Below are 14,861 nucleotides of genomic sequence, written 5' to 3'. Positions count from 1 at the left end.
GAGAGAGTGACACACCGATATAACATTGTCACCGGGGAGAGAGTGACGCGCCGATATAACATTGTCACCGGAGAGTGAGTGACACGCCGACATAACATTGTCACCGGGGAGAGAGTGACACACCGATATAACATTGTCACAGGGGAGAGAGTGACACACCGATATAACATTGTCACCGGAGAGGGAGTGACACACCGATATAACATTGTCACCGGAGAGGGAGTGACACGCCGGCATTACATTGTCACCGGGAGAGAGTGACACACCGATATAACATTGTCACCGGGGAGAGAGTGACGCGCCGATATAACATTGTCACCGGGGAGAGAGAGACGCGCCGATGTAACATTGTCACCGGGGAGAGAGAGACACACCGATATAACATTGTCACCGGGGAGAGAGTGACACACCGATATAACATTGTCACCGGGGAGAGAGTGACACACCGATATAACATTGTCACCGGGGAGAGAGAGACTCACCGATATAACATTGTCACCGGGGAGAGAGTGACGCGCCGATATAACATTGTCACCGGGGACAGAGAGACGCGCCGATATAACGTTGTTACCGGGGAGAGAGTGACACACCGACATTACATTGTCAACAGAGAAAATGGTCTCAGGAAGGGAGGGAGGGATGCACTGATAGAAAATTGACGCCAGGACGGGAGTAAGGCACTTATAAATCAGAGGGAGTGGCAGCCCGACATGAAATAGTCCCTGATTCCTTTGTCACAATGTCTGAGAGGGAGAGAGAGATGGACAGACTTCAAATGGCCAACAGGGAGGGTGAGACGCACCAGGTAAAATGGCCGAAACGGAGACAGTATCACATTATGAAGAGAGAGGATGTAATGGGGCGATGTAAAATTATCTGCAGGGAGAGAGTGACGCTCTGTCATAAAATGTCCGCCGCTTCGCTTAAAATTTCTGACGGGGCAGTTTAGGGTTAGTGATTCCTTGTTTAAAGTGAGCGCTGGGAAGGGATGGAGTGAGACACTGACATACAATGGCCACTGTCGCACACAGAATCTATGGCGAAGGAACATGCGGTGCCCACGGATACAATCCCGGGATCGAGTGTGTTATTGATTGTAATAACAGTATTTTAATTTGTGATTTATACAGTCTTGCTATAGTATGTATGTTTTAATTCTAATAATTTTGTCATTGAAAAACTAATGTATGTATCTCAGATATTCACACATACACATATACATGTGGGTTTTGGTGAGGAGGGTGAGGGGTTTGGGAGGAAGAGGAGTGATGGGACGAGGAGTGGACTGATGAGACGGTGAGCGTGGCGAAGTCACTGACTCAATAGGAGACGAAAAGGGAGGGGCGGAAGTGCCTGTCACAAACCGGTGGCCGTCAGGAGAAGATAAACGCGGGGCGAGGCGGAGAGAAACAGCAGCAAGGGAACGGGAGTGATGGGACGGAGAGAGAGGGGGGAGTGACTTTTTCAATAGTGGAGGAAGGATGGGTGGTGACATTTCCTCCACAACTGAAACGAGCTGCAAGAAAGTGGGAGCGTGGACGGGAAAAGGGAAGGGAATGGTCGGGACGCGGTCAGGGATGATTGGACGGAGAGTTGAGTGTCTCAACGGAGGGAGAGGGGAGAGTCTCACTCAACGACAGCTGGAAGGGATTGGGTGGGGGAGCGAAATTCCCCATCAGAAAATGTTCACCCCCCAAGATGTGGTGGATGGTGGGAGAAAGGTCAAGGGGACTGTGGTGAACTATATGTACCTGTCTGGACACGCCCCTCTGCTGACTGTTCCTGTGGCTCCTCCCAAAGACCCCTGTATGAAGGCGATTAGAGGCACTGCTCCTCCCTCAAGTCTCCAGGATGTTGTGTGGTGGTCTCTTGCAGCTAATAAAAGCCTGTCGTTCGCCTCCCGTCTCCGAGAGTTATTGATGGTGCATCAGGGACAGAGAGGGGAGGGTGTCAGGGCTGACGGGGTGAGTAGGGGAGTGACACACTGGGTGACAGAGAGAGAAAGAGCGCGATGAGGAGAAGCGAAAATCGGCATCGCAGAATAGCAGCCAACCAGCAGAAGGTGTACAACATCGAGGTGGTGGGAGAGAAAAGTGAGGGGAGGGAGGGAAGTGGTTTACGAGTGCTGGGATGGGAAGGAGGGTGTCAAGATGGTGAGTGTGAGGGAGTGACCCACCTTCTGGTGGAGGAAGTGGGAGGGAGGTTCTCACACTGTGACAAAATGGCTGTCAGTAGAAGGTTAATTAGAGAGTTGGAAGAACGAGGTGGGAGGAAAAGGAGAGGAGGGATGAGGAGTAGTGATTGAATAAACAGGGAGGGAAATGAGTGGACGTTGAGGAAAAGGCTGTGTCCCATTCTTTGATGCTGGAAGAGTGGTTGTCAATGGTAACCATCGCAAAATGGCCGCCGGCCAGTGTGAGATGGCCGGTGATAGAGGGGAGAGCGAGGTGACAGAGAGCGGAGTGTTTCAACAGTGACGGGACGCCGAGGGTGGGAGAGGGCGACTCGTAACAAGGGAGCTGGTTCTAGGGGTTTCCCACGGGGAGGAATGTGACTAACACCGTTACCAGCCTTCCCCCCTCCGTCTCCAAAATACTGCCTTGATTTTTCTTTCGAGCCGAGCCTCAGGTCGCTCGGTTCGAATCCTTCAGGCTGTCCGGTGACGTGTCGTCACTTTGGGCCCGTCAAAGGCAGGAGTGTGTGCCGGAGAAGACGGAGGCGAGGTCTGGCGGTGCGGGCTGGTTGGCGTGGATCACCACCACTTTCTGCAAGGTGGGGGAGAGGGAGGAGTCAGATTGAGAAGGGGAGGGGGAGAAAGAGCTGAGGAGATGTCCCAATGCCTACACCCTCAGCCTTTCTCTCCCTCACACTTCTCTCCCTCTGTGTCCCCTCTTCTCTCTCCATCTCTTCCCCCAACTCTCTCTCCCTACCCTTTCCTCCTCTTTCCACCACTCTCCCCACCCGTTTATTCTTTTTCTGCCCTCATCTCTCTGAACTGTCTAATCCATCAGCAATAACAGGAACGATTCTCTAATTCCCTATAAAGTCTGAAACTATAAGTATTATCTCGGATAAATTCCGCTGTGGAAAAGACAGTGACCTGTGAGTTTGCATTTGAACAATCGTTGTCAGGCGAAAAATACAGATGTTGGCAATAAATTGTTCCGTTTCAGGGTAGCAGGCAATCACATGTGCGGTACCGCACAGAATGGAACCCCGTCTGTCATGATATAGACTGGATTGATTCTGTTGATTAGGTCGCGACCGGGCGTGTATTTTTTTCTGTCGTTCCCGGCGAGTTGAAATTAGGCGATGTGTAGAATTATGAGGACGAGTTTCATTGTTCCCGGCGAGATGAAAGTGGGCGATGTGAAGAATTATGAGGGCGTGTTTAATTTTACTGGCCTTCCTGGCGATGTGGGGAATTATGAGAACAGAATATATATATATTTTTTCTGGTGTTCCCGGTGATGTGAAATTGGGCGATGTGGAAAATTATGAGGACGACGGGATGATCCAGTTGCATTTGGTGAATCTCGATGTGTGCGAAAATTCATGGTAATTAAATAAATAACGTGGATAAATGTAATGAATGGGGGAAATTAAAAGCGAAGTGCTGCCAAAATAGCGATTTGCATAATATATTGGAAACTTCTCGTGTGCCAATTCTCAGGTCGCCTGGAACACTGTTCACTGTCCACGTGTAAATAGGGCAACCAGTCAGATTCGGAGATGGTCAGTTGATTTTCTCAGCAAGTAACTTTTATCCCACTGTCAGAGTCAAGTTTTCCTACTCCAACTTCGTCTCGACATTATGAAGCAAAAGTTGTTGTATCGCGTGCAGCCTGTGCTCCTTGCTTAAGAAATACTGACTCGCAATAGAGGAATGTTCACCATCTTGGCTTCTGACGTGGCTGTACTGTGACGGGGATTGGATTACGTGGACTGGACGCACCGTCACGAAGCTGCTTCATTCAAACAATGACCTGTGCACTCATTCACACTGAGCAAGATGAATGATTTGCAAATATTGGAGATATTCTCCATCTGAATTTACATGGTCGGCACAACATTGTGGGCCGAAGGGCCTGTAATGCGCTGTAGATTTCTATGATTCTGTGAATGACAGTCTGGGTGCAGAGAATATGTATCCTGTACCGTGTCGTCGAGGCCTAGGAGGTAAAATTTCAGAAGAATGTATACACTGTTCACGACGGATATCAGAAGAAATTCTTTAACGCTCGTAAGTGGAGAATCATTGGAATCCGATAGCAGTGAATCTGAGGTTAACAATAAATCAACCTTACCCGTGATGGGTAGTGGAGGGCGATTAGGTTGGGGGTGCCCGATTGCGAATCATAATGTTTATGTCATTTCGTTCTCTTTCTCTGGTGAATTTAGTGGCGATTGTCATCCTGTCCCGGGGAAAGTGCGGCCTCTCCTTCTGCACCACGCGGTACCCGGTGGCCATGGCAGCGGCGGATCTACTGGTCATTATCACTGACTTCACTTTGTATGAACTCAATTATCAATATTTTCCTGTTTGTTTCCTGAACGTCACCTCTGTGTGCACTGTTCTCCGTGTCCTGTCCCGCATTGCCGTGAACAGTTCCGTCTGGTTCACCGTCACTTTCACCTTCGATCGGTTTGTTGCCATTTGCTGTCAGAAACTGAAAACAAAGTCCTGCACGGGGAGAACGGCGGCCGTGGTTCTAGCGCCATCTAGCGGTCCGTTCCGTCTGAAAAACGGCCCACTCTACTTCACTTACAGAGAGATCATTAACAATGTACCATGGTTCTGTTATCCGAAGCCAAGTTACTTCACTGAACCGGCGTGGGTGGCGTATGACTGGTTTGACATCGTTTTGACTCCGTTCCTCCCATTCGGCGTAATTCTGCTGCTCAACGCTCTGACATTCAGGCACATTTTAGTCGCCAGTCGGGTCCGTAGGGGCTGAGGGGTCAGAGCAAGGGGGGAAACAGCAGTGCTGGAAGAGGGTCTGTGGATTTGCTCTTCACCTCTCCGGCAGCTTCATCCTCCCGTGGCTGACGAATGTTGCAAATTTTATATACAACTGTCATCACCGCGATAGGAACACAGGGGAATGACTCGGAAATTATTTCCGCCTATGCCGGATATTTGCTGAGGAATTTCTGCTGCTGATTCAGTTACGCCGCCACTCAGTCCAGATTCCGAGAGCCGGTGAAAAGGGCGGTGAAATATCCGTTCATTTCAGTACTCCGGTTGATTAACAGAGCAACCCCCTAACGAAGCACAAACCTGCTCACCGTCAGCCCCGCTGCTCCCGACTTTACCCTCTCTTCCCCAAGGAGGCGCAGCTGACTGAACATCGAAGGACAGTACAGCTAAGATGTCCATACAGTAAGCGTTGTCACTCTCCTTCAATCGCACGTCAGGGAACATGACGCTGTATATCCATCTCCCATCGGTGACAGGATTCTCATTCCCCAGGTCAATGTGTCGGGTGAATGACATCATCCTGCAATCTCCGGGAAGAGTGACCCTTTCCCAACACTGCCCTCTGTCGGAGACCCCGTCTTGTCAGTGACAATGGGGAGGTCCCACTTTCTCCTCAGTCCCCAGATACAGTGACTCTGCGTCCACAAATTTCAATTATTGCGAAGCAAGCTTACAAATTATAGCGATGCGCTAATGTCTATAACATCAGATGGTGGTGGCCCTGCTTCCATTCATCCCGTTAGGTACGAGCAACCATCCCTTGTACCCGGTCGTTGACCCTCCATCTATTGGAGGGGTGACAAGAAACCGTCCATCCTTGGGGCGCGGAACCTCCATTCATTGTTCCCGGTGGCAGTGAACCCTCAGCCATTGACCAGTGTGGTGTTGAACCTCCATTCATTGTTCCCGGTGGTAGTGAAACATCATTCACTGACCCGTGTGGTGTTGAACCTCCATTCATTGTTCCCGGTTGTAGTGAAACATCATTCACTGACCCGTGAGGTGTTGAACCTCCATTCATTGTTCCCGGTGGTAGTGAACCCTCAGTCATTTACCCGTGTGGTGTTGAACCTCCATTCATTGTTCCCGGTGGTAGTGAAACATCATTCACTGACCCGTGAGGTGTTGAACCTCCATTCATTGTTCCCGGTGGTAGTGAACCCTCAGTCATTTACCCGTGTGGTGTTGAACCTCCATTCATTGTTCCCGGTGGTAGTGAACCCTCAGCCATTGACCAGTGTGATGTTGAACCTCCATTCATTGTTCCCGGTGGTAGTGAAGTCTCAGCCATTGACCCGTGTGGTGTTGAACTTCCGTTCATTGTTCCCGGTGGTAGTGAAGCCTCAGCCATTGACCCGTGTGGTGTTGAACCTCCGTTCATTGTTCCCGGTGGTAGTGAAGCCTCAGCCATTGACCCATGTGGTATTGAACCTCTATCCAATGTTCCCTGCGTGAGTGACCCGCAATGCATTGACCTCGCTGGGCTGACCATCCGTTCAATTGCTCTACATCACTAATCCCGGTGGGTGACCAGCCATCTATTGTTCCCGTTGGAAGTTCCCCCTCCATCCATTTTCCCGGCGGACTGACCCTCCATACACTTTTCCCAGTAGATTTGATCCTCATTCATTTGTTCCCGGTGGAGGCTACGCTCCATACACTGTTCCGGACGGAGGTTCATCTTCGTCCATTTTATCTGATACAATGTCTGTCGCCATGGATGCGACGCCCGCAGTGTCGGCCGTCGCTAACACTGAGCCTGTCCTGCTGTCCGACTCGCTGTTCCCTTAGTGCCACGGATTCGTGCATGGTTTAGCGGAATATTTACAGACCTGAGCAATGACACTCACATCGGGAAAATAGATATCTTAAACAAAAAGTACTCTATGATCCAAAGTCATTCATTTTCTCTATCTCATAGGAATTCTATGTCATTGCTGGTCCCACTGTCCTGTTTGGTCCGTGCCGGCTCCCGTCTGCATTGTGCCCAGACGCTCCTGGCTGAACTGTTTCCTTTCACATCCACGAATTGTCACCGCACAGCTGTAGGCATTTCCCCCTACCGGCCTTCTGCTCGCCCCCCTAGGTCTATCCCGGTGTCCGACCAATAACCCGTTCCCCTGCGTGTGGTGCGCTGAGTCGCACAGACTGACGGGAAAGATAAAGGAATAAATGGCTGGGAGTGATGACGTGGAGAGGTCCGGCATTCGCTTGTTTAGATGGATTCGGTTTTCTGCCAACACGAAGATTCAAGGGGGAGCCTGAAGAGACGGAGGATGGGTTGTGCTCGTCATTTGGACGAACTGGAGTTCACGGGTAGGGTATCTGTATGCGGGAGGGTGTCCGCTTGATCTGCCGAGTGAGGGGGAAGACTAAAGGGAAATCACATTCAGACTTCAAAGATCAGAATCAATTCCCCATCAAAGTACGTGTATATCACCGCAATATGAGTCTTCGGTTCATTATCTTCCGGCCACTCACAGTAGATACAAAGAATTATAACAGAATCAGTAAGATAAAAAAAACTACACACACAGACGAACAAACAGCCGAAGAGGCAAAGAATGGGAACAGCATCCGGAGGCAGTCTTTGGACGGTGAGCCTCTCAGCCGCATCGACTCTGAGGACAGGTGAGGAGCCGGGGCTCGGTTTCCAGCTCTGCAGTGAGGTCCGCGTTCAGGGGCATAGGGCCCGGGGAGAAGATACCCACTGGGGTAAATCCACCTCCCCCACCGAGTTCTAGTCTCACCTACCAATGGAAACAACTTTCCTACTTCGATCTTCGATCCCTTTCAAAAGTTTACTTTTTGCGATTCATGAACAGGAGCTCCCAAGTCCCTCTGCACAACAGTATGCTGCAATATTTCAACATTTAAATAATAATCTGCACTTCTGTTATTCCTTCTGAAGTGGATGATCTCGCAGTTATCAACATTGTATTCCATCTGCCGGACATTGATTCACTCATTTAACCTATCTTTTCCCTTTTCAGACTCTCCACGTCTTCTGTACAATTTGCTTTTCCACTCAGCTTAGTATCATCGGAAATTCTTGCTACGCTACACTCAGTATCCTCTTCCAAATCATCAATGTAAATGGTACGCAGGTGCGGACCTAGACCCGGCCCCTGCGGCACCCCACTCACCACAGAATGCCGACCGGCGTAACACCCATTTATACCAACTCTCTGCCACCTATCTGTTAACCAATCCACTACCCATGCCAATACACTTCCTCCGAGTCCATGCATCCGTATCTTATTCATAAGTTTCTTGTCTGGCACCTTATCGAACACCTTCTGGAAATCCAAGTATCCAGCTGTTCTCCTCAATCCACTGCACTCGTTATGTCCACAAACAACTCCAGTTAGATGGTCAAACAGGACTTGCCCTGTCTGAATCCATGCTGCTTCTGAATAATGGAACCATTCCTTTCCAAATGCCGCGCTATTTCTTCCTTAATGACGGCTTTAAGCATTCTCCTGACATCAAATGTTAAGCTGACGGGCCTATAGACAATAGCCAATAGACAATGGGTGCAGGAGTAGGCCATTCGGCCCTTAGAGCCAACATCGCCATTCAATGTGATCATGGCTGATCATCCACAATCAGTACCCTGTTCCTGCCTTCTCCCACATATCCCTTGACTCCGCTATTTTAAAGAGCTCTATCTAACTCGTTCCTGAAAGCATCCAGAGAATTGGCCTCCACTGCCTTCTGAGCCAGAGCATTCCATAGATCCACAACTCTCTGGGTGAAAATGTTTTTCCTCAACTCTGTTCTAAATGGCCTACCCTTTATTCTTCCACTGTGGCCTCTGGTTCTGGACTCAACCAACATCGGGAACATGTTTCTTGCCTCTGGCATGTCCAATCCCTTAATAATCTTATATGCTTCAATCAGATCTCCTCTACTCCTTCTAAATTCCAGTGTATACAAGCCCAGTCGCTCCATCTTTCAACAGATGACAGTCCCGCCATCCCGGGAATCAACCTCGTGAACCTAAGCTGGACTCACTCAATAGCAAGAATGTCCTTCCTCAAATTTAGAGACAAAATCTAAACACAATATTCCAGGTGTGGTCTCACCAGGGCCCTGTACAACTGCAGAAGGACCTCTTTGCTCCTATACTCAACTCCCCTTGTTATGAAGGCCAACATGCCATTAGCTTTCCTCACTGCCTGCTGTACCTGCATGCTTAGTTTCAGTGACTGATGAACAAGGACTCCTAGATATGGCTGTGCTTCCCCTTTTCCTAACTTGACACCATTCAGATAGTAATCTGCCTTCCTGTTCTTGCCACCAAAGTGGATAACCTCACATTTATCCACATTAAACTGCATCTGCCATGGATCTGCCCAGTCACCCAACCTGTCCAAGTCTCAAGTCCAATCAGCATTCTCCTAACATCTTCTTCATACTTCACACGGCCACCCAGCTTTGTGTCATCTGCAAATTTGCTAATGTTACTTTTAATCCCTTCATCTAAATCATTAATGTTTATTGTAAATAGCTGCGGTCCTAGCACCGAGCCTTGCGGTACCCCACTAGTCACCGCCTGCCATTCTGAAAAGGACCTGTTCATACCTATTCTTTCTTTTCTGTCTGCCAACGCGAATTTTCTATCCATGTCAGTCCCCTACCCTCAATACCATATGCTCTAATTTTGCCTATTAATCTCCTAGGCGGGACCTTATCAAAGGCTTTCAGAAATTCCAGGGACACTACATCCACTGGCTCTCCCTTGTCCATTTTCATTGTTACATCCTCAAAAGATCCAGAAGATTAGTCAAGCATGATTTCCCCTTCGTAAATCCATGCTGACTCGGACCGATCCTGTTACAGCCCGTCTTTTGCCTACATCCTTTCTTTAAAAATGGCGTGTGTTATGTACACCTAGGGTTCATATTTTCTGTAGATAATCGCTTTAAAATGTCGGGAGAATGAGACTGACTTCTGGACACTGTTTGAGCTGTTACAAAGAGAGAGAGGAGGTGTCCAATGCAGTGTGTGTGTGAGAGAGAGGGGGGGGGGAGGAGAGAGAAGAGAGAGAAGAGAGAGAAGAGAGAGAGAGAGAGAGAGAGAGAGAGAGAGAGAGAGAGAGAGAGAGAGAGAGAGAGAGAGAGAGAGAAGAGAGAGAGAGAGAGAGAGAGAGAGAGAGAGAGAGAGAGAGAGAAACTGCTCGAAAGATTGACGTTATGATTTCTCTTCAAGTTGTTTACCTTTCCACAAGAAAACTTGCCTGCTGGTAAACCTCTTACAGAGAGAGGAGGACGGAGCAGGTTGATGGACAGCTGCTGTCCAACATGTGGGGATAAATACCAGGTCCGCTGAGACACAGACAGACACACGGTTTGGGACACTGAACGAGCTTTGATGCACCCACAGGAAGGTGTGTTTTTGGAGGATCGATTTGGGAAAGTCAATCAGTGGCTCTAGTCAGTGAAAAGGTGCGATCGGTGGGAATTATCTGTGTGTCCACCCTCCCCTGTTTAATAATTCCACCACTGAAGAACGGTCGTACGTGTTAAGGTCACACTCGGTGACTTCAACAGGATTCCGGAGGACAACAGGGATTTCAGAAGACAATGGGAAGATCAACGGCATCAACTCTCCTCTCACCTCTCTCAATCTCCAACGTTACTCAACTAGCTACCTCAAACTGAACTGAATTCTTTTCATCATCGTAAGACTGTATCCATTCACCCCTAGGTTTGAAAGAGCCTAGTTTTGTTCCTAATTCCACACTTATTTCCTCAGGACCCTGGTGCAACCACAAAACCTATATCACACACAACAGACAAACCAATATATTGTGCTCGAAACTGGTTAATTAAACACAAAACGCGTGTAGTAAAGCACAGCACTGGGAAACAGTAAACATTTAGTAAACAGCTCGCTGTCCAAGTGACGAGACCTCATTAATGGCGAGATATTCATTAGTCCCGCAACCCGAGGGAACAAGTTATTACCCGGGCATTCCTAGTGCTGATATGCATGCGCCCTCATCCTGACCGCCGTGTGTCAAAGAGATCATGGGATGGGTGGTAGGGATTCTCAACAATGCTTTGGCCCCTTCGTCTGCAACGTTCCTGGAAAATGCCACAAACAGGGCCGAGTGAGACCCCGATCACCCTGTCGGCGGGTTTTACTCTCCCTTGTATTGTCTTGTGGTTCGATACCTTGCAGCTTCTGTACCATACAAAGATGGTGCCGGACATGACACTCCACATGGTGCTCCAGTAGACGCTGCTGTGGCTTCCTGACTAGTGTGGAGGTGTTGTGGGTCCAGGTTAGATCGTTTGTTATGTGCACACCGACGAACTTGGTCTTTATTGGTACCTACTTATAATATAGTAATTTAAGCAAGATGTGTGTAAATATAACTCCCAAACTATTGAGATCGGCGGGGGTGGGGTGGGGGGAGACAGAATCAAGGCTGAGTCCTGAGATGGTAAAGTATGAAAGTTTAGTTCATTCACGGAATAAGGGATGGGACAGAGATATTTTTAATGCAGAGTAAATGTAGAGAGAAGGCAATTACGCCGAACTCCACAGTTTCCACGAGGTAAAACGAGATAACAAGATAACAGTCGCCGTAGATTTTATCGTCATCGTTCCAAATCCATAGGAATGATCACCGAAAGTGACTTGTCACAGGGATATCATCTTCAAGTGAGACACCACACCACATACCCAGGCAAGGGTTAACACATAAGTAGTCTCCACAGGATTCCCCAAACAAAATCCACTCCTGTGGATTATTCGAGGTGACAGGCACATATTTGCTGTGTACTGGATCGATAAGACACCCACCCTTGTGGACACTGGAGAGTTCCAAACAGTGACCCTTGGCCATTGGCATCCTTGCCTCAGTTCTTTCGTTCACTTTCTTTGACTCCTTCTGACTGTGAGTGTCTGGCTCCTCGCTTAAAACGAAACAAACTGGGAGTAATGTAAACAAGCTGCAAGTCAGACAGTCCCAGCTCCTTGAGCTCTCTCTCTCTGTAAAAATCAAAAATGAGCTGAGAAAGTCAGCGGCTGACGTCATTAGACAATAGACAATAGACAATAGGTGCAGACGTAGACCATTCGGCCCCTCGAGTCGGCACCACCATTCTGAGATCATGGCTGATCATTCACTATCAATACAGTCATTGTTAGTCCCCACCTCACTCAGGCTCTCTCTTAAAGTGACAGTTCACAGCAAACAAAACCTAGGGATTCATAACACTTTCCCAAAAAAAAAACTCTGATCTAAAAGTGCAAAATTTTAACTGCGAACTACAGTATGTAAAACAATGCATGTATGGTTATCTTGTAACACATTGCAGAAGCGTATACAAATATCAGATTCTGCTTCACTATTAAAACTGTAAGGTTAGCATCTGGAAAAACAATCAGCAATTATATTGTTCGTACATTTTATATGCGTTATCACAATATCATATTCTTGCAAAATCAGACTGCAGTTTAACAATCTTCTGGTTTTGTCATTTACCTTACTCAGAAACACTAACAGATTATGATCAGTATAAACTACAAGTGTTATCTGTGCAGGGCAAACACAGACATCGAAATGCTGCAAAGCCAAGATGAGTGACAACAACTCTTTCTCTCTGGTGGAATAATTTCCTTGATGCTCATTGAATTTTCTTGAAAAGTAAGCTACAGGATGTTCAACATCATCATCATCTTTCTGTAATAACACTGCCCCGGCAGCTTCATCACTGGCATCCACAGCTATAGAAAACGGCTTTGTAAAGTCAGGTGCCCTGAGCACAGATTGATGACATAAAAATTGCTTTCAATCGATCAAATGCCTACTGACAAGGCTCGGTCCGAACAAACTTTTCACCCCTCTTCAGGAGATTAGTCAGAGGAAGGGGGATATCAGCAAAGTTCTTGCAGAACGTATTCCCAGAAACCTTCGAAGAGCCTTCTTACCAGTCGGAATAGGAACTTGAGAAATTGTCTGGACTTTTACCCGAACAGGAGCCCACTTGCCTTGATCTACAACAACACCAAGATAGGTCACAGTGGCATGGCCAAATTCACTCTTTGTCAAGTTAACTGCAAAGCTGGCCTGGGAAAGCCTGTCAAACAGTTTCTCTACTGCAGAGATATGTTCTTCCCAAGTGTCACTCCCTGTGACTAAGCCAACAATATAGGCATCTGTGTGTTCTAACCCTCGAATTACAGAATCAAACATTCCCTGGAATGTTCCTGGAGCACTTTTACATTCCAAACGGCAAAACATTGTATTAATACAACCCAGAAGGTGTCACAAACGCAGAAATTTCTCTCCCTCTGTCCATCAATGGAACACACCAATAACCGGTCAACAGATCAATCTTCGTAAGAAATTCAGCTTTTCCAACCTTATCAATGTAATCATCCACCATAGGGATAGGATAGGCATCTGTTTTTGTTACTGCATTTACCTTCCTATAATCAGTGCAAAATCTAACACTACATCAGGTTTGGGCACAATAACACAAGGTGAGCTCCAATCTGATGCTGAAGGATTAATAATACCATTTTCCAGCATATAGTCAATTCCTTGCTCCGGCAATTTACACTTTTCTATGTTTATGCGATATGGGTGTTGTTTAATCGGTTTGGCTTGACCAATATCTACATCATGTACTGCAAAGGTGGTTTGCTTGGGAACATCGGGAAATAAATCTTTAAACTTCAGAATTAATTTCTTCAGCTGCAGATGAGCCAACTTGTTATCAATGTTTTCTGGAACAACCAAGTTCATTAGCCTAACTGGGACCACGTTTGGCTTGTGAAAAGTCTCAGACGAGTCAATTGTTTCACTCTCAGGGTTGCCAGATTCATATATTTTGACAACAACACACACAGATGGTGCCTGATTGTCAAAATAAGGCTTTATCATATTTACGTGTACCAGCTGTGTTAGCTTACGTCGGTCGTGTGTTGTAATAACATAATTCACATAATTAAATTGAGAGACTATTTCATACGGTCTATTGAATTTCACCTGAAGCGGAATCGTCAACATAAGGCAAGCACCTTATCCCCCACCCGGTATTTTCTTTTGCAACCCTGCTTATCAAACCAACACTTCATTTAGTTTTGAGAAACCTTTAAGTTTTGTCTCGCTAGACTACAGGATTGTTGTAGTTTATTTTTGAACTTCAAAACACAGTCACAAGTTAACATGTACATCCCCAGCAATCCACCGCTCCTTTAACAAGGTCAAAGGTCACCTCACTCTGCGACCAAATACGAGTTCAAATGAAGTGAAGCCCATGATTCCCGAACCGACTCTCTTACTGCGAACAAACACAAATGTATTCCTTCATCCTAGTCGTTTCCATTTTCAACACAGTATGTCTTAATCATTGTTTTGTGGGTAGAGTGAAATCTTTCTAAAGCCTCTTGTGATTCTGGATGGTATGTAGATGATGTGATTTGTTTTGCTCCCAGTTCATAAACTACCTGCTGGAATAATCCAGATGTAAAATTACTTTCTTGATCAGACTTGATTTCTTGAGGCAAATCGAATAAAGTAAAAAAAAAACTCGGTAAGAGCCTTCGCCACAGTTTTAGCTTTAATATTGCTGAGAGGTATTGCCTCTGGGAATCTGCATGTAGTACACATAATAGTTAGCAGATACTGATGGCCAGCTTTAGTCTTTGGCAATGGGCCAACACAATCCACTATAACATTGGAAAAGGGTTCACCGAATGCAGGTATAGGCCGCAGTGGGGCCACTGGGATGACCTGATTAGGTTTTGTCACAACTTGACAAGTGTGACAAATCCCAGCATTAATATCTGGTTTACCCTGGTTATCCCTGCTACTCTTTTGGAAACTCTTATTCAGGGTAAACTTAACCTTATGAGT

The sequence above is a fragment of the Hypanus sabinus genome, unplaced genomic scaffold (genome assembly GCF_030144855.1).
Source record: "Hypanus sabinus isolate sHypSab1 unplaced genomic scaffold, sHypSab1.hap1 scaffold_80, whole genome shotgun sequence".
In the NCBI taxonomy this organism is placed as follows: domain Eukaryota; kingdom Metazoa; phylum Chordata; class Chondrichthyes; order Myliobatiformes; family Dasyatidae; genus Hypanus; species Hypanus sabinus.
Note: the sequence above shows the minus strand (reverse complement) of the source record.